The sequence below is a fragment of the Pseudoliparis swirei genome, chromosome 11 (assembly GCF_029220125.1).
Source record: "Pseudoliparis swirei isolate HS2019 ecotype Mariana Trench chromosome 11, NWPU_hadal_v1, whole genome shotgun sequence".
NCBI classification, from domain to species: domain Eukaryota; kingdom Metazoa; phylum Chordata; class Actinopteri; order Perciformes; family Liparidae; genus Pseudoliparis; species Pseudoliparis swirei.
The window spans coordinates 11,244,996-11,265,717 of NC_079398.1; positions in this window are offsets into that span (position 1 = coordinate 11,244,996).

Consider the following 20,722-nt stretch of genomic DNA (forward strand, 5'->3'; position numbering starts at 1 on the left):
CCCTTTCAATCACTGTCTCGATGTCGCCCTCTCTCACCTTCAAAGCCGTCCAAATGTGAGATCACAGATGTTACGAACAAATGCTTCCTTTACCAACAGGTTGAAAACATCAGGTTTTAGTATTTCAGTTTCCGGCTTGCACTAAGTTATTGACTGTTGTCGTCAATAATAGTCAACTTCATCAGTTGTCAGGGATATAAGGAATTCATTTGGTTGCACCCTGTTAATTGTTCATATTTCAGCTTCTAGAAGATTCCATTCCATTATCCAAAACACTTATCCATCTTTAGGGTCACGGGGCACTAGAGCCGATCCCAGCTGTCATTGGGCGAAGGCAGGGTTCACCTGGACAGGTCGCCAGGCCATCCAAGGCTCATATAGAGACAGACAACCCCTATGGGAAATTTAGAGGTCAATTAACCTGCATGTCTTTGGACTGTGGGAGGAAGCCGGAGAACCCGGAGGGAACCCACACTGCCACGGGGAGATGGCAGCGTGGGTTTAAGTCCAAGTGAACCTTTTTTTTTCTTTTTCAAGAAAGTTTTCCATCTTGTCTAAAGTCATCACAGTGTCAAACCCCTCCTCTTGTTGTTTCTATTTCACGATGTCGGTGTTCTATATTCTGCTTTTTGGCTTGATGTTAAGTGTTGGTTGTTTGTGCAATGTATAACATTGATCCGAGGCCACAAATGATAGCTTCCTCAGCAACTCGATGGGTGTCCGTGCGTGCGATTGAGTGGGCAAGACTAGCGGGTTTGCCACGGGATCAATACTAGTCGAGAAATAATTGCAGGACAGATGGCTCTATTAAACAGTTTGCCGCGGCATGCTGAGTGCATACATGCGAACACACATTGTGAAAAGTTATTGGTTACCGTCGATAAAAATGGTCCCGCAAACTCTCAGCTCTACCACTGCTGTTGAGCTCGGTGCTGGCTCGTAGCTCCTTGAACTAAAAGTTACGAGGTAACGGTTTTGTGGCAGCTTTGCCGAACTGAACGGCTGCCAAGTACAAGTTATGGGATTTCAACTGTATGTTCACAGCTGAATTACATAAGTGAGGATAAACTTGCAGTCTGTTTCCATCTTGAGAATGACGCAAATGTATTTTTGTTGATGTTACATTTAATAATCAAAAAACTTTGCTGAATGTCAACACATAGAAGCAATTTTTCAATTAATCAACATGTTTTGCTTAAAATTAGTAAGAGCTCTTTGGTCTTATGGGAATGTAGCACCCCAACACTTTGAATTAGAAAGATGGGGTGGTTGGGTTCATGTCTCCATTATTATTGAGCATAATTTTAGTGATCAATTAGATCGACCATATAGGAAATTACCAGACTGACCCCAGATGACCGCTTTTAGTGAACACCATTTGTTTACTGATATAAATGATATATCCAACAATACAATCAAAACAAACGAAACAATCAAACTAAGAAACCGGATTTCTCCAATCAAATTGCTAACATTGATGATGGTGATTAGTATCTTTCCGCAGCAGTGTCTTTCCTCAGCCGTGTCTTTCCGCAGCAGTACGCACCTTCACACTTCATTCACCCATCATCTCTCATCTCTCCCACTCTCTCCTTTCACCTTTTAGCTTCTAAACCCTGCCCCATTAGGTGAGACCAATTGACACCTGTGTGCCCAATCAATCAATCAAGACAATATATATATATAGATCTTTGTGGCATATTTTTATTCTTATTATTATTACCCCCCAGGGCTACAGGAATTTAACAATAAGCACCTAGACTTCTACCCATTTTCACAGATTCTACTTGTGTAACTGTATAACTTAATGAAACTGCAAAACATGAACAAAACTATCCACTTATGTGTATCCTAATCTCTATGAACAGATTTGGCACTCTCATAATAAACACAATGCAAAGTTACTTTTCCGCAAGAGTCCACTGGGCTTTTTCACGATTAGCCAGGAGACAAGAAACCGAAAGTGCAAGTACGGACCTGAAAATGAGCATGGTGCTGAAAGGGTGGGGGGAAAAGAGTATTTTTTCCAGAAACACGTGATTCTTCCGCTTTATGCACCTGGATGGATGAACTTGATTATGATGACTAAATATTAAATGATGAAATGAATACTTTCAAGGCTTTCAACAATACGTTCTCAAGTTACGCCAACAGATTATTGTTTTTTCTATTTAAAATAACTTAAAATAAGGTGTACTTTTAAGTGTTTGTTTTGGGTTTTTTCACTGCAGAATTATAGTGTCTCGCTACATATTTTCTTTGAATTATAGTTGAACACAAAGTGTCTTTCATGTTTCAATAAAAGTAACCTAGACTAAGACAACTTATACTTTATGTTGCTTTTCCATTACATCGGCAGAACTTGTAAGGAAGATGTCTTTGAGTGTGGAGCCGGTGTTGCTTAGGAACAGCGTTGATGCTCGGCAAATCTACCCTGGGTAAATATCATTTCAAAACCATCTCTCTTGAAAGTTACTGCATGGAGCTTGAGCTGGTTATGTAACAGTCTCTTTGTAATACCGGTGGATTGTCTGACCTACATAAGCAAACAAGAGCATCGCGATAGACTGGATATTTCTATATCGGGGCAGATTCCCCGCGAATGAAACAACTACCGGCACGCAGAGCCGATGCTCACACGTGTGTCACAGGAAAGGTTGTGCTACTGTTAGCCAGTAGCCTTTGAAGAAATTTATTTTTCACAAAAAACTCCAAAAAAGCACATTAACAACTCGAGTCAACCACAGTTGTTCATTTTGACACCAACCGTCACTCTTTTAATACATCCATGAACTTCTCCCTGCTGGAACACGCTGGTGCGTAGGGTTGTACTAAGTACCTCACTGAAGTGTGAAGCTTTATTCATAACGTTGCCATTTAAGTTTTATCATTGAGACCTAGGCTAAGTTTCCATATAGCATTTATTCTGATCGTTATGAACTTTTTTAGAGTCGTACAAGTTTTTTAGTGCAGACTGACAATTTTAAGAAAGGTGGCGCACCCTTCCATGGCCCTGTCTGCACTATTCTGAATAAAAAAACACAACAGCGGCCTCCAACAATACAAAAGCAGTAATTCAAACTTTTATTTTTCAAAGGAAACAGGGACATGTTTGGATGAAAGCATTTAATTGCATTGCCTTGGTGGAGATCACAGGGTACATCCAATACATGCTCTTTGGAGACCAGCATAATGTTCAGGATGTGCTAGAAACCAAATCAGTCCAACTGATGAATTCAACGACGCTTCACTCCTCAGCTTGTTCTCAACCCCCGTGTGTAGGTTTCAGACTTTTACTATTAATCTCTACAAAGTCTGAGACAAAAGACAAATCAGTAGATATCCAGTTGAATACATCAGTGCCGTGTGACCCACCAAATAAAAGAGTGGATATGACAGGCGTATAATATAATTATAGAACAATACATCCACATATTTAAAAGCTATCCAGTTTGCAATGTATACATCTATACAGACACTGATTACAAATCATGAACCAGAACACACAAACCCACAATATTGATCACGAGCGAGCGGTTGTAATTTCTTAGAATTAAATTGGGCTCAAGAAATCGCTCTGTCTAATTTGAATGTAATGTGCGTATGGATCTGTATCATCTATGCAGGTGGTTGTATTCATTATTGAACAGTCAATTTGTGTTCTGATATCTTAATGTTCCAATCATGGCATTACTTGGAATTGATTCAATAGGAATGCAGGCGGCAAGTTTTCAGAAAAATACAATTTGTTGTGAATAAATGCAACAGGACTATGAGTTTTTTGTAACATTATACATTATATCAGGTTACTACCCTGATCGAAATCCATTGTCGTGACTTTGCTCATGTCATATCTGAGGCAGAGGAGATGACCAACTGTGTTGATGTCGCTCAGTGTGGCTAATGTTGTGATTCTCCAAAAGACTTTCAGCGTTTCTACGCCAAGATCAACTTCCCCCGGCCCCACTAAACGTTGTGTCACACTAATGAGTTCATCACAGGAAAAATAAATATACACGGAGCAGGACTTCTGTTTCTGCTTCGTATTTTCACTGAGCTTTTGCGAGAAAAATAGGCAAAAAGCCCAAGATCCAGTTATCAGCTGTCAGATTAGCAGCAAATAACTACAGTTATTTTAAAAAGGTGGCAACCAAAATACCTCGAGCCGTTTTAAAGTGAGTGTGACCAAGAGGCAAAGTAATAATGCAAAGTGACGGGCATATCCAGATATACTTTGTCAAAATGGATTACCCCCAAGTGGAAGTTATGTGGTTGTTGGACCACGAATAGTCAGGCGGGATCAGCCCCCTACAAGAATAACTACTTTTAGAGATGCAGGTTTTTTTCACACTAAATACTTCATCTGTCTTTAATACACGAACACTCAAAAGCAGAATAGAAATGGAAGTTTATATGGACTTTGGGTCTTCCTTTTATCCACCCTAAATCTAACAATGAAATCAGCCTATTACATGTTTTGTTCAGGGTTTCGTAAGGTCATGGAAAACCTGGAAAAGTCCTGGAATTTTAAAATGGTTATTTCAAGGTCTGGAAAAGTCATGAAAAAAAAGTTATTCCAAAAGTTTTGGAAAAGTCATGTACATTTGTTATATTCACATGTTCATTTACGCTGAGTTTGAAATATAATATAAGAATATGTTTTTAAAAGAAAGATGCTCAAAATGTAAGCCGGCATCTGCTCATATACTGGCGGCGCAATACTTTTAAAAGTTTGTTGGCCATAGCAACAGCAGCTCAGGGAAGCGGTCGGGATAATCTACTATGATTACACTCATGATTAGTGTAGCTTTAAGCATGCTTGGCTACTCTGGTTGTGTGGTGGCAAAACATTCGACATATCAAACGTGAGGTGGCATTAACGAGCCATGCTAAGGAAGCAGACATCAGACCGAAGCGGCGGCTAGCGAAACGGCGGCTAGCGAAGTGGCGGCTAGCTCACCACAGCGAGGGCAACTGCTACGCCGAGCAGCACGTCTCTCTTTTTTGGTAACAAGCAGGCGTCGATAACCGACGCGGAGGTAATGTGGCCATTGAAGGTTGCCAATTCACATTTTTCTTTTAAATCAACCGAAGATGCCAGCCTGCTCTTTCGACGAATGTTCCCCGGTAGCTTGTGGCGAAAGCAAATGCCTATAGCCGACCTCTGCTCATTGGGGCTCCTTCACTTCAAGAGTCTCACGTCGTCCAACGTGTTGAAGCAAAGTAACGATATCTTTCTATTTGACGAAAGCCAGAACCACTATGTACAGTCCAAACTGATGGATTTGCACAAAAGGGACAATAATATGATTAAAAGAATAAACATTTATGTAAATGTTTATTCTTTTCATCATACTATTGCATCTCATTCATTTGTGTCATTTAAGGTTATACCGTATGCTTTGGAATTCTTTTTGTTTGTTTAAATAATAAACTTTCTAACTGTCATGTATGGTTGGAAATTCACTTTGGTATATATTTGGTATATATATATTTAGTATTGTTATTGTGTTTTATTTTTATCTTTTATTTATGCTCTAAAGCAGCGGTCCCCATCCTTTTTTGAGCCACGGACCGGTTCCGTGTCAGAAATTATTTTCACGGACCGGCAATATAAATGACGTAATAAATATGATGTCATACAATTATACGAAGGGCATAAAGTGCCAAAACTACAACTCATCATTACGCCGAATGAGTGTGAGCCGTGCGCTTGTTTACCTGCAACGAGCCGCTAATGGAGACGGCGACACAGACGTGTGTTTGGTACGCTGCTCCTAACCGAGTTCTGGTCGCTGTCATTAGAACAGGCAGAGTTGTTGTGTGAAATGTCCCTTAAGGCCACCGTCATTTGCATCTCGAACACATTTTTTTCTGGCTCGGACGGGCTCGATTCACCGGGTGGGTTTGTTTACAATTGGGTTGCAGGTCTATTCTTTTGCAGTCGGGTCTTTTGTGGTTGGAGTACCGCTCAAACTCTTTTAAAAGCCTCTTCCACCCGGTCAACGTCTGAAACATGTAGAATATTCCGCTGTTCACTCGCCCACACAGCAGCGACTTTATCGGCCAACTTGAAAACAGTTGTCATTTCCCTGAAGTGACAGAATTCATTGAGCAGGTTGAATATGTTTTAAGATTCTTTGTCACTGAAATGTGCCGCCAGCAGAGGGTTCGGCGCGTGAGACTCGCCTGCAGCGATAAACCCGAACTTTAAGACTCCTGAACGCGGCTCAGACGTACACACGGGTGGATCCGGTCCTTTTTCAAAATAATATATTTTTCCAACTGATTAAAAAAAAACAAATGTAACTTTATTTATTCACTTTTTTACCGCGGCCCGGTTCCAACCAAGCCGTGGACCGGTACCGGGCCGCGGCCCGGGGGTTGGGGACCCCTGGTCTAAAGTGCACCCGCTGCTGTGATCCTGCAATATCCCCACTGTGGGACTAAAAGGGTTATCTTATCTTATACACCGATATTTCACCAAACATTTGGTTTAAAGTCCTGGAAATGTCCTGAAAATCCATTGGTCATATTGTGTATGAACCCTGTTTGTTGTATCATTTGTCTGACACTCATGAGCTAAAAGAAGATGGCTGATATCAGCCTTTGGTATATTTAAGGTTGAGTGCTAATCAAGTGCATAATCGCCCTGCCCCCACCACATCGTAGGAAGGACGGACATTTGACCAACCTTGAGTAACTCTGGAAGAGAAGATGATTAGATATGCTTTATAATATATGCGCACAGCTGTCATTTATTAATCAGTAGATGGATAAATGAGCAAACACAAATGTAAAATCACAATATGCATTGGCAGTACTTTTCTTTTTCGTATGCTTGTAGTGTGGTTCCCTTGGTCCAGACCAGGCTGGGATGATTTAACATTGATAGTAACACTGTCATTATAAGTGGATAAAGAATGACTCAATCTAATATAAATACTGAATATTGATACTTTAATTAGAGCAAACCACTAGGCATTAAAAAGGTAACTCAATCATTAACAAGTAAGACCTTCCCTCTATAAAGTCTCTGCCAGCAGCGCAATACTCTATGACCATTGAGGGGACACAGGACATGACTGGAGCAGAGCAAGAGGCAAGAAATTATTAGATTGTATGAAATAAAAAAATTAAAAAGTTTGGGTAACTGCAACATCAATTGAATTGGGTCGTTGAATAATCAAGAGGGCAGACCTACTAATGTGCATTTAAAAAAAACATGCATGTAATATTTTCACCTTTAAACCGGCTCACCTGAAAAAAGACATGCAGCACACACACCTGTTGTCCAATCAGCGCTTGCACAAAACGAGATCGTTTTCCGACTTTAACTTTTCACCTATTAATCTTTTGAAAAGTAATATTACTTTACTTATTACTTCAAAAGTCATTCGTTACGTTACTCGTTAAATTACTGTTTTTCTATTGCTATATTAATTGTGTTTTAACTTGTACCTCTATTAAATTCCCTGAATACACCAGACTGCTACAGGACAACCGTCGGTCATAGCTTGATAGTAAGGACCAGGAGGCTCCACCCATCCATCAGGAGAACATTGAGATCAGCTGTGGAAAGAGATACACCTGATCCTGATGGCCTCGTCAGGGAGGTGAACAAAAGGCAAGGAGGAGGGGACATGTTGGGGAAGAGTGGCGTGAAGGAGCTCTTCACTGAGCTACGTGGGCAGTTATTTTGTGTTTAAGTATTTAGTGGTCAACTGTTTTTTTAATTGTGAGCAGGCCAAATACACTGGATGAATTGGTCACTAGGGTGGTCTTGCTCCATTTTTCTTTTTTCAAAGCTCTTAAATTGGGGGAAAAAAGGAAATCAGTCATTCTCCATGTGTTATCAAAATACATTTAGTTGGAAGTATTTTTTTTACCCTTGAATGGGGCGATAAAACTTTTCCAACAAGCCAGTTTTTTCGGGTGCTATGGAGCACCAAGGCTCTGGCAGTGCCAGGTGTGTCACACAAGTCGAGGTTGATCTAAAAGAAGCATATCGAGCATTTATTTTGAATACCATGGAAAATGTTCCATTGTAGATGTGACTAAAAATACTAATACCACTTTGTTGACAATCTTTGCCTGCACGGTCTGTCAGAAGACTTTTAGGGGCTCCATACACTAAAACCACTTCAGCTCTTTGTCCTGAGGGTAGACTTCCAGCCACTCTGTGAACTGGTGCACGTAGCCATTCTTGTTGCATTGCTTGCCCACTAGGTCAAACCCACCAACTCAAAGTGCTCCGTCACCTTAGAATGCAAACCAAAGATAAACAAGACTTCCATACATGTTCACTTTAATGTGTACTCTCTATGGGTTTGTGCAGAATGTTCTCCTCCATAGATGTCCTCTTTTTCTGGCAGGGCTTACACTGGGCAATCTAATACGGCGAAACAATTGAGAGCACTCAATTGAAGATGTAAATATTACCATAAGCTGTTGTCACATTTCATACGCTCTCAGATGCTTAAAAAAATGCAGATGGCACACGCAAGAAGATGCTTTCAGGCAAAAGCCATTAATGGTTTTGTGAGTGTTGACATCATTATGTTTTCATATTTAGAGGAAACCCGGACAGTAAAACGAGCACGACGAACACACGCATACACTTCATGCTACAGTGCACAATGTTCCAATGACAGAAAGGGACATTTGAGAAGCCACTGGGAGCCATGTTGTCCGCTGATTAATCACTTTAAGCAACGCCTGTGTTTACTCAGTGTGTGTTATTTGGTTGGCATATTAGAATTTACAAAGAACATAAACTAACATAATAGAATTGTATTCAAGGGCAAATTGTGGTCAACTGTGAGGGGATTGGAGACCAAACACACTTGCATAAAAGCAAAGCCATCATGAGCACACACACACGCACTAATATCAGATGTGAAGTGACAATGCAGTGTTACATGTTGAACACATGCCGTCCAAACTTTTTCCTAACTAGGCTTGACCAACAATACACACACGCATGTCTTATCTTGCATCTCCCATGCTGATAATGTGTGTATATATTACCTGTCCTTCCTGCTGCATTTGACCAGATCCTTAGTTCCTCCCTTCAGGACCTGGGTATCTCAGTCACTGCTGTCTTCCTTTTTCACACCTAGTGTGGTATTTTGGATCGAGCACTCGGTGCTCTATTGTGTTTGACTGTCACTACTACGGAGTTCTGTGATAGTTTGTTCATGTCTGGCAGTTGAGAGATGTCTCCGCCAGTAAAGGATCTAACTTGTGCTGCATCCTCGTCTCCGTGCATTTGTATCTAACAGTGATTTAGATGACCCACGAATAGTATATACAGTGTAGCAGCTCTATTGCTGCAACCCGTGGGTTTCCCCCACAAGTAGTGTGGTTACGAGATGTGCCGACGCTTCGAAGCGTGTGTCGAGTAATGGAGGGGGCGTTTCCTCGAAGCGCGTATCAAGGTTTGCTTCATTTAGGGGAGGAGCCAAAAATGATGACGTCCGAAGCCTCGCTGCCCGGCTGTACCACGTGACTGCTTCGGGAAGTGGTTCAGATTTTGCCGGGAGGTTTGACAGCAATATAAACCCCTCAGGCTCCATTCAACATGTGGGTTGTTGGTTGAGAGTTTGGAGAGTTTAGAGAGAGAAATAGTTTGGAGTGTGAGGAGAGAGGGATAGGTGATAAGATGGAACTGTTGAGAAACTGTTATTTCTGAATAAAAATGAATAAAATGTCCCTTGTCCTGTACATCACTGTCCAAGTTACACAAGCATATTCAGTCCCCTCTTCCTAGTTACACACACACGTTCACTGTCCTCTGCCTGCTTAAGCCTATGCCATTTTCCTAAAGTGACATAATAACATAATACAACCTGCATATGATACTCCCATTTTGGGAACATTTACACACACAGAATACATTCAAAAAATATTTTATTATGCACATATGTGATAATTTATGAACAGAAATGATTTGGTCAAACATTTTTGTAATTCATAGTCATTCCCAACAGCCATAACAGACACACAAATCCAATGCATCACATTATGTGGTTCAGATACAGCTGCCTGTGATTATACACTTGGCCAGTAGGTGGTGTCGTGAGCACATGAAGTTTCGAGAAATGTACCCTTTCTCGAACCAATTGGCTGAAGTGGTTCGATGCCTCATGAGGCTTCATCTCACCATCACTACCCACAAGCACCAAGGATAGCCAGACAACCGCGAAGTTCCGTTTGGTAACATCTTGTATTCGTATTACACTCGACACCGAGCAGACCGCAAACCTGCGCCTCTGCTCACTCTCCTGCTCCACTCTCAACTGGGAGCTTTTATGAGGGCGGCCTCGGCTGCTGACTGATTGCCAATCACCAGCAGCCGAGGCCAAATTAGAGACAGCTGCCATAACACCTGGACGACTGTAACTCCCTCCTGGCAGGTCTACCTGCTAAGGCCATCCGACCTCTGCAGCTCATCCAGAATGCAGCAGCTCGACTGGTTTTCGGCCTAAATTCGCCCACACTCCTCCTCTCCTCCGCTCCCTCCACTGGTTACCGGTGGCTGCCCGCATTCGCTTCAAACATAGGTTCTTGCGTACCGTGCTGCGAACAGATCGGGCCCCGTCTACATCCAGGACATGGTGAAACCTCACACCCTAGCACGTTCACTCCGTTTGGCATCGACTTGTGACTCCGTCACTTCGAGCTATTTGCTGTCCTGGCTCCTCATTGGTCGAACAAGCTCCCCACTGACATCAGGACAGCAGGAAGTCTCTACATCTTCCTACTAAACCTTGAATACAAACAGATTAGCACTTCAGTGGCACTCGCTCCTAGCATTTTGTCGTTTAACATTTCTTGAAGAAATTTTACTTTCTTGTTCTGAGTTTGTACTCATGGTTGATGCACTTGTCGTTAGTCTCTTTGGATAAAAGCGTCTGCTAAATGATTTTTAATGTAAGGAACCCATAAACGTAATGAAATATGGAGGGTCGCCTTATCTCCCATGACATCACACTCCAATTTTGGCCGCGTGTTTGACTTTAATTTAAATGAATGGGGGGATAAAGAACTATATGAATGACTTGTACATTCTCCTATGAATTCCCTGTTTATTTCTGCATGGCTGTTTTTAAATGTTCATTAAAAGAATACTAAATACTGTTGCTCACAATCAGCATTTTCCACAAATGCATAACATCATTGAACTGTGTGTGTGTGTGTGTGTGTGCACTCAAAGAAATGACTTGTTGGATTTACTTAGTGCAAATTGTTACGAGGATTTCATTAACACTAACTAAGTAACTTTTACTGTTGAAGGTTTAAGTAAATCATACTAGCCAGCACGGTGTCTCGGTGGTTAGCACTGTTGGCTCACAGCAAGAAGGCCCTGGGTTCGAATCCCGGTCGTTCCAGGTCCTTTCTGTGTGGAGTTTGCATGTTCTCCTCGTGCCTGCGTGGGTTTACTCCGGGTACTCTGGTTTCCCCCACCATCATAAAAACATGCAGCGCAGCCTCACCCCGGTTTGTATGGATGTGAATGAATGTTGGTGGTGGTCGGAGGGGCCGTAGGCGCTGATTGGCTGCCTCGCTTCCGTCAGTCTACTGATGTAGCTTACCACCACCGGTATGACTGTGTGTGTGTATGACTACTGGACTCTGGACTCTGTAAAGCGACTTCGGGTGTCTTGAGAAGTGCTATATAAAATAATTTATTAATATTATTAAGTATAACGTACTTAATTCTAGACTAAATAACCATGAAAATACTATAACTGTTACTTATGCTTAAACATAACTAATATTTATTTAGCTAATTAAGTAAAGTCTACTTAACTTTTTCACAAACAGGAATTTCAATGTTATAAAATTAAGTAAAATCTATCCTTTAGAGTTATGAATTAACGAAGGAGATGTTATTTTATTTTTCATTTGCAATTACTGAGTTGTATATTACAATACTTATTATAATTATGTATATTTTCTTAATACTCTATTGATGAATATTAATCTTTATACAACACAAATCACAGCCACAATGCAATTAAAATTATTTATTTTGTCAGCAAATAAAACATTCAATTTCATAAAAACTCTTGTTTTTCTTAACAAAAAATTAAAACTTAGGATAATAAAGGAAAATAAAATTATCACTATTTTAAAAGATAAAACATTTGTTTTAATCTGCAATCCACTGACATAACAGGTGCCTCACTTGACACGACACCAACATGTCCATGTTAATAAAACAGCTGCTCAACATTGCCAGTCTGTGTTCATTTAGGACAGCAACTTCATCTTCAAACGCTGTACTTTTGGAGACCGCTTAATCCCATCCAGTTCAAGAAGTTTTTGAAAAACTTCAAATGTGTAGCGCAATGCTGGTCAGTAAGCAAGGTTCATGGCATAAATAAGCCCCATACGCAACATGCAAGCTTTGGCAGTACTGCCGCATCCCGCCAACATCTCCTTGCCTTCAAGGAGGATCGATACATCAACGGGATCTTCTCCATCAACGCCACGGACAACCGTGATCTTCATGATGTGTTGAGTTGTATCACTACGGCTGTCCACCTGTATATAACATACAATAAGAATTTAGACAATGATATCAACATGTTAATTAACTAACAGCTGATTAAACATTACACAAACTGGGAAAAGGGGAAAGGGGAACACGGCTACCCCGAGTGGACAAAATAAATAACCGTGAGTTAGTGACTCAGCGGAAATTCTAAAGTTAAACAAAGGAAGAACACATACCTGCTGACGACATCCATACGTCAGCTCCTAAACATACCAAAACAGAATTTATACCAATTACCACTAGTTATACTATACGGGCAAAACATACGACAGGACGGAAGTGTCAAGACCCAATGGCGCCAAAGAAGCAATGAAACAAAAGATACCTGTTGCGTGTTTCTAAGATCGCCAAAAGATATATTTGAATCATCTCTTGACGATCTCAAAAACACACAACAGGCAGACACCGCGATCGCAACACAAACGGCCACACTTCTAAAGAACATAACAACACAGTGAAAGACGATCTTAGCACACAACTCACCCTCATAAATACAAAACTCTTATGAGGGATAGACGAGGCTACGGAAGCTCAGGAGGAACAAAAGAGGCGAAACTCAGCCTCAGCAGGAAACACATTTTAGAAATAATGCTACTTTATAAAAATTAATTCAAATAAAATTCACACACTCTCAATAGGACTGTTGAACAACAAACAAAACGCAACACAATACATTAAAAACAAGGAATCATAAAGTGCACTTTGAACTCCGTAGCATGTTTCAGTTTTATTTCAGTATGTTCAAACAATTTACATACTAACATAAAGCCGGCAGCTGTTGGCTTGGAAAGTCGTAATACTGGCAAATCTTGGAATATTGCGCCTCGCAAACGTCTTTCTCTCTCACGCAACAAGGACCATATATTTTCACAAGTGTAGAGACGACTTACTTGTTCTGGCATGAAGTAGCTCTCCTCCAACGTCTCGTCGCGTTGCCGCCCTGAATGCGAATTGCGCGGGGCGATTGATTCTAACGCGATAGATGTTTAAATTAATTCTAAATTTACTTACCTTTTTTTTGGTTTATGTTCAGTCATTATAAACCATGTAAACAGTAAGAGAAATTGGGGAGTAAAATTTACTCTTCCTGCAGAGTTAATTTATTGTATGATTTAAAATGCCTGTTTATATTGGCGCGCCAGCGTTAATATTTGGATACAAACCGAGCATACTTACAATGCACAGTGATAAATGTGTGTGTCATCCACATTAGTGTGCGTTAATGAGTTTATTTCCACGGACTCATGTTGGATCCTTGAACATACAGCCTCTTGTCATGAGAGTTTATCTTTCTGTCGCAGCGTAAACATTAACACGCGCACAGCAAGATAACCAATACATGCACAGCACACTCATGGCTGTCTAACGGCATTTATGGATGATGTCATTCGTGCAAGACAACTGGAGATGTAACTGAAGCCCGCTGAAGGAGTCACACAGCACAATGTGTCACACTGTCCCCAATGACTCTGACTTTGTGCCATTTGTTTTATCTTCAATCTTGTTATTTATCTATTGACGGGAGCAGAAAGAGGGAGTCTGATGTTTGAGGGTTATGAGTCTGCGATGATGAAGGAGGCTTTGGAGGCACAACAATGACAGTCGGGTGTTAGATTGGAAAATGAACTGGCATGTGTCATTCTAGAGGGCGTGAATGGGATTAGTTCATTTATTTTTTTTAAGACATTTTATCCTGATCTGCCTTTCCAGAAAAAAGAAAAAAATCCACCTGAATATTTTGAGATGATATGATATTCCTTTATTCGTCCCACAGTGGGGGAATATCCTATTTTATCATATATCATATCATCTCAAAATATTCAAGTATATTTTATATATATTATATTTTATCTAGGTAATATTCAGATGCATTCCCTCAACAGCTTTTTGTTGCCGTTTGAACGTCAATACCAGGTGTGGAAAACCTTTTCAGAATAAAACACGTTTATTCTGGGACATCATGCTAAACTAAGCTGTAAATTCTTACTGAGGCCACGCAGAACAATTGAACAGTTTTCTACACTGCCCATTCGGCGGCTCGAAGCATGAGTCGGCAAAATACTAAGCAGCCTGATTGATTTAACTACGACTATCTTTTATACAAGTGTCTTCTGCTAGAACTGGCTAAACTCTATTCTCTTGTCAATTATTGATTGGAAATGATATATAATGTCAGAATTTCCTCCCATAAATTCCCCACAGCATACATAAAAGTAATAAGCACAAAGCAACACACGGCTCCAGAAGCTGAGACGCATAAGTCAAGAATCAGAATACATCAACACTCATTACCTTCGCATTGAAAATGCGGAAGATTATGTTTTGATCGCCGTGTATTTATTTATTTATTTGTATGAGTGTTATTCGCATAACAAAAAGTTTTAAACCGAATCGCATGAAATTTGGTGGGATGATTGGTTATTATCCGGGGACCATTTGATTAGATTTTGGGATCGATCGGGTCAAGGTCAAGGTCATGAAAAGGTAAACATTTTCTTTTTACCATAGCTCGGTCAATTTATATCCAATTGGCATGCAACTAATGCCAAAATGTTCATAATTCAATGTCCAATCTTGTGATATGTGAAGGTATGCGCTCTACCGAGTGCCCGTTCTAGTTTAATGTGTAATTACAGTCTGCTCTATCGTGCTCTAGCTGAAGAAGTGATGGTATAAGTCTGTTCATTTTATATGCTCACTTTCTCTGTGATGTATTGCTCTGTCTATTGCTTTCATTTTGGATTATGACTTTAACTGCTCCCTATTTGTGAAATAAACAAACCCCCTACAGAATGTGTCGCTGCTTTTATAAGCAATGATCGCATGTCTCTCACATAACCTGCTCTAGAGCAGGTTAACTAAAAATCTAAACTTTCTGCGAAGACTGACATTTATTTATTTTCAAAAGACAACGTTTATTTTAACAACCAAATATGGAGTCATGTCCGAGTCTCGAGAGGGGCACATAGGAGCATCTTGCTGGAAGCCAAGGGCCAATGGACTCATTGGGATGAGAATGTGAACATTCAAAAGGCTACAGAGGAAGTTGGATATAGGGGGGGGAAGAACATAATTTTTTAATCAAGACAAGGGGAGGGGGGGGGGGGGGGGACTTAACAAGAATGAGGAACAAAGGAATGAAGACGGATCCGGAGGAAGACGATAAAGACCTGAAGATTGAATCTGTCAGTCAACCCTCTCATTGTTCTACTGCAGAGACGTACAAGCAGTAATTAGCCAACTCCTTCTCGCAGACTGGGTACTTTGCCTGAGTGTCAGTGGAGGCATGCTCTTCACCACTCGGCTGTCCTCAGGGTATCGTCTTGTTGTCACTGGAGCTTTAATCCGTTAAATGCTCATGATTGGGACTAGAGTTCACCACTTTGATGTTTTTATATGCATGTCTGCATAAATGTGTGTTTTATTTTCCATGCGTGTTCAGAATGCAGACAACTCATCGGATCAGTGACGCCACATGATGGCACTTTTTGTATACTGTTGACTCGTAATCCAAAACAGAAATGGTTCCACCTGAATATTACCAAGCAACAAGATGTATAGTGCAGCGATTTCCAAAGTGTGGGCCGCGGCCCACCAGGTACTGCAGGTGGGCCGCGAGAGGTCATTTACAATAAATAAATAAAATGTTTTCAATTTTGAAAAGTTTGAAATTAATATTAAAATATTTATGATTTAAATGACGTGTTCTTTTATCTGACCTATTTTTCTGACCGCCAAACAAAACAATGTCAAATGGGGCGCCGTCTTGTAGTATTAAAGTAAATATATATGAGCTCCGGAGAAAATGGTATACAAAACATACATTGTCGGTTAATACATTTTTAATCGGTTAAATTCTGAAGGTCATTTAATCATCCCTAGTTTATGTTTTGATCAGAGTTGTGATCAGCGCCGCCGCTCCCATAACGCTCACGACACGCTGCGCGTAGGGCACCAAGTCCTGAGGGGGCACCACAAAATAGGCAACAAAAAAAATCCTCATAGTTATAATAATTATAATGCCGATATTATTTCAGTCTAGAAATATTAGGCGCCTCTTAGGCATGTATGTCACAAAACGGGCAGAACAAGAGATATATTTAATCGCTCAGCACCCCCGTTAACACTTCTCGGGTCGCATCGCTCTGCTGTGATGCACGCCGACACATCCGCGCACACAGGTGAACACATTCTCACTAGCCCCCCCCCCCGTCGACAACGCTGGTTGTGATTAAAGGCTTGGGTGGACCGCAGAAGATTTTCAGATTTCAAATTGGGCCGCGGCATTCTTGAGTTTGGGAACCGCTGGTATTGTGTAAAAACAAGTGCAAGGTGCACAATTTATTGTCACTCGTCTTTTTCAGTTATCAGTACACGCGTATGGAACACGTTCCCCACCTGGATTACAATCTGAATTTAACATTTTCTAAATGCAAGTGAAATGGTGGCAAGAAATGAAAATGTAACTACTTTTAAAATAACTTGTCATTTCAGATATTTAATATCCATATATTCCAGCTAGGAATTAGAAAATGCTGCATTCACACTAAAATCGAATATTCTATCTCCGTGGCAAGTTATCTTTTGCACAAGGACATTTTCAGAAGAAGACTCCTGCTTAAGTGAAACTTGGTTAGACCCAATAACAAACTGACCAGATCAAGCGGCGGATAAAGAAAATGGTTTCATTTCGCTTTAGGTTCCTATAATGTTAACGGGCACAATCTGAGGCTGTCGGTGGCAACAACGAGCACTTTCAAAACACGCATTGCGGCCCATTTTGTAGCTGCATTACTCGGATGCAAAAACATGAGAAAAATGTTTCAGGTTGAAAAGTACAGAGTGACCCTTTAACTTTACAACTGCATTTGGAGAGAAAAAAGCCGCCTGTCTCGAGTATAAGGAAACGGGCCTCCTTTATAGCAGACTATCTTCCTTTGATAGCAATGTAATTAACCATGGCTCTGCTCTGCCAGTGAGCCATCCTGCACAATGCCAGGGCCCTGGAACGGTCACAATAACATCTGTGCTCTCAAACACAATTTCATCTCGGCAATAAAACATTGTGAGATATATATATATATAATTCATCTTGTTTGGTGAATGGCGGATTTGTGACGAATCAGAAAGGGTTATTTAAGTGTACGCTCCCCTTTCTTGAACGTTTCTGATGGTATACGTGCATGACTTGTTTATATTTTTCTGTAATCATCTGCAATCTCATCTCGTATTTTTTTTTTAACACAACCTTATTCCTGCTCATACTTTCACATTGCAAGATAACTTTACTCTGTACATTCTGATAATTCAGTTAAATCAGGCACATTGTAAATGCCTGAGCAGTGTGTCAATCAATCAAACTTTTATTACAGACTCAAGGTCCAGATGGTACAAAACATTAAAATATAATAAACTAGAACGGGCACTCGGTAGAGCGCATACCTTCGCATATCACAAGATTGGGCATTGAATTATGAACATTTTGGCATTAGTTGCATGCCAATTGGACAAAAATGTATCGTGCTCTGGTAAAAAAAATATGTTGACCTTTCCATGACCTTGACCTTTGACCCGATTGATCCCAAAATCTAATCAAATGGTCCCCGGATAATAACCAATCATCCCACCAAATTCCATGTGATTCAAGAAAATTTGACCTGTTCATGACCTTTGACCTTGACCTTTGACCCGATCGATCCCAAAATCTAATCAACTGGTCCCCGGATAATAAACAATCATCCCACCAAATTGCATGCGATTCGGTTCAATACTTTTTGAGTTTTGCGAATAACACGCATACAAATAAATAAATAAATACACGGCGATCAAAACATAACCTTCCGGCTGTTACGCTCTCCGAGAGCTCCAGGAGTGAACCCACAATACTGAACACTATAGCGAGGAGACAGAACTTATGAAGGGAAACAGGTTTATTTCTCCAAAAACCGGTTATACTGACAACAGGGGAACTAATAATCCACAAAGTCCCGGACCAGCAGCGAGACTCCTCCGAGGTGGAAGTGGAGGACCGAAGCCGGGGATCCAGAGCTGACTAGAGCTAGCAGGCTAAGACCGGTGTGCGTGGAAGCACGGAGGAGAGGAGGAGCGGAGGTCCGATGCCGGGGTTCCAGAGCTGACGTGAGCTGGTAGGCTGGGGCAGGTGTGCGTGGAAGCACGGAGGAACCCAGACGGAGGAATGGTGGCTGGACGTGGCAGGCAGAGGAGCAGGCAGATGGATACTGGACAGAGATACTGAGAGTACAGGGTACTGCTAACTACGTTTTACCGAGTCGATTTACTAGCGTGGTTAAACGACGAACTGGTGAATACCGGATGAAGGAACCGGGTATATATGCAGGTGGAGGTGAGTAGTAATCAGGAGGATGAGCAGCAGCTGAGGAGGAGAGTTGGTGGGAATCAGAAGTGGGTCAGCCACGCCCAGCCCGGAAGACAGATAGACAATAACAAACACAAAACAAAGGGGAACAGAAGGAGAGAGCACTGCAAATCCTCACACCGGCAATGCGAAGGTAATAACAGACAAAATCACATGTAAAAAACAAACATAACTACTCATGCTTTATAACGAGACAGCTGTACCAGTGTCTCCACAGCTGGGACCGGTCGCGTGTAGTGCTAAATTTTATATTTGATATACATGATCTCATTTTCTGAGTCATCAACCCGGCAGATACATTTTTACATTTCGATGTACATTAGATTTCTTAAAACTGATTTGAATGTCTTGACTCCTGCAGCCACAAACATCTCACTGGCACTAGTGCAGCTCGGTCTCTTCAACAGTATCCTCATGGCATCATGGGAGGCCACTTGCAGTCTCCATCAGTGTACTATAATATTTCAAAGTAGATGTGGCTCTTCATTGTAGCGTCTAGCTTTTTACACAACCGTGTATTCATCCCAGGCCGAGCGCATGTGTGACTGTAAATGTAAGACTTCCTTTGAGGATTCATTCCATTGGAATAACAGAAGCAAGGAAGATCAAATGTAAAACCTTGAGCGGGTACTTTAAGAGGTGCTGTGCTATCGTTGAACATCTTATGTGAAAAAAGTGATGTTTATTATACACACTCCAAACGTTGTCCCTGAGGGGTTGTGGGTTTATTTTACAAATATTCAATTTCTATGAGGTAAAGTGACATTTTCAAGGAAGCTGCACATAATTTGTCAGATGTCGATGGTACTGTTAAGACCATAAAGGTTATGATACCGATGGCTAAACATCCAATCCTGAGACTTTTTAACCAGAAACAGTATGATTTGAATAAGAGCACACATCACACTTAGCCCCAACGGTGCGCACTCAATTGGGTGCATTTTTGAAATTGTGTTATAAACTGTCTATAACATTATAATAAACATGAGCAAATATATTGATGTTGAACATCAAATTAAAGAAGACAACTTGGGCTACAAGTATCAGTGAGCCATTTCAACACAACTCAAACACTAACTGAAATAAAAATTTAAATATCGTAATCATAGTTTTGTCAGGTGTCGTTCACTCAGAACGTTTCCGGAGCTAGCGACATGTAGCTTCGTGCTATCGTAAAAAACGAGATGTTAGAAAGCAAGAAGACTTCACACAGATTCTAAATATTTGTACAGAATCCTTCTGCACCAAAGTATCACGGATATATGAGCCAAAGAACACAGATATTAATCGCTTCATAGATTTATATCCAGCAGAACTTTTGTTCTTGAGAAGAAAAAACTATTGTCTGCCCTGCATTCCAGCTGGCATGGCTTCAGTGAGCGTGTATGTCCCTTTAAAAACCAGGTGGACTTTTGGGGAAGAGTCATAGTCAACTGTCAGGAAGTTCAATTTCAGTGAATTGGATTTCACATTTCAAATAATGGCGACGCCTCTCTGTCTCCTATTGGCTCACAGTGCTGTCAATCTTGTGTTGTGTAGGGCGAGGTTTGGACCCAAACGCAGCAGGCAGAGTTTCAAAATAAAAAGGTTTCTTTAATTGTTCACTGAGCAGAACCACAGTCTGGCAACAGGAGATAAACAACAGGAACAGGGACAAGAACCAGACAGGAACAAAAACGACCAGACACCGAACAAGCAGAAGGACACAGGCTAAATACACTGGGGAAACGAGACACAGGTGGAAACAATCAGGGCGTGGC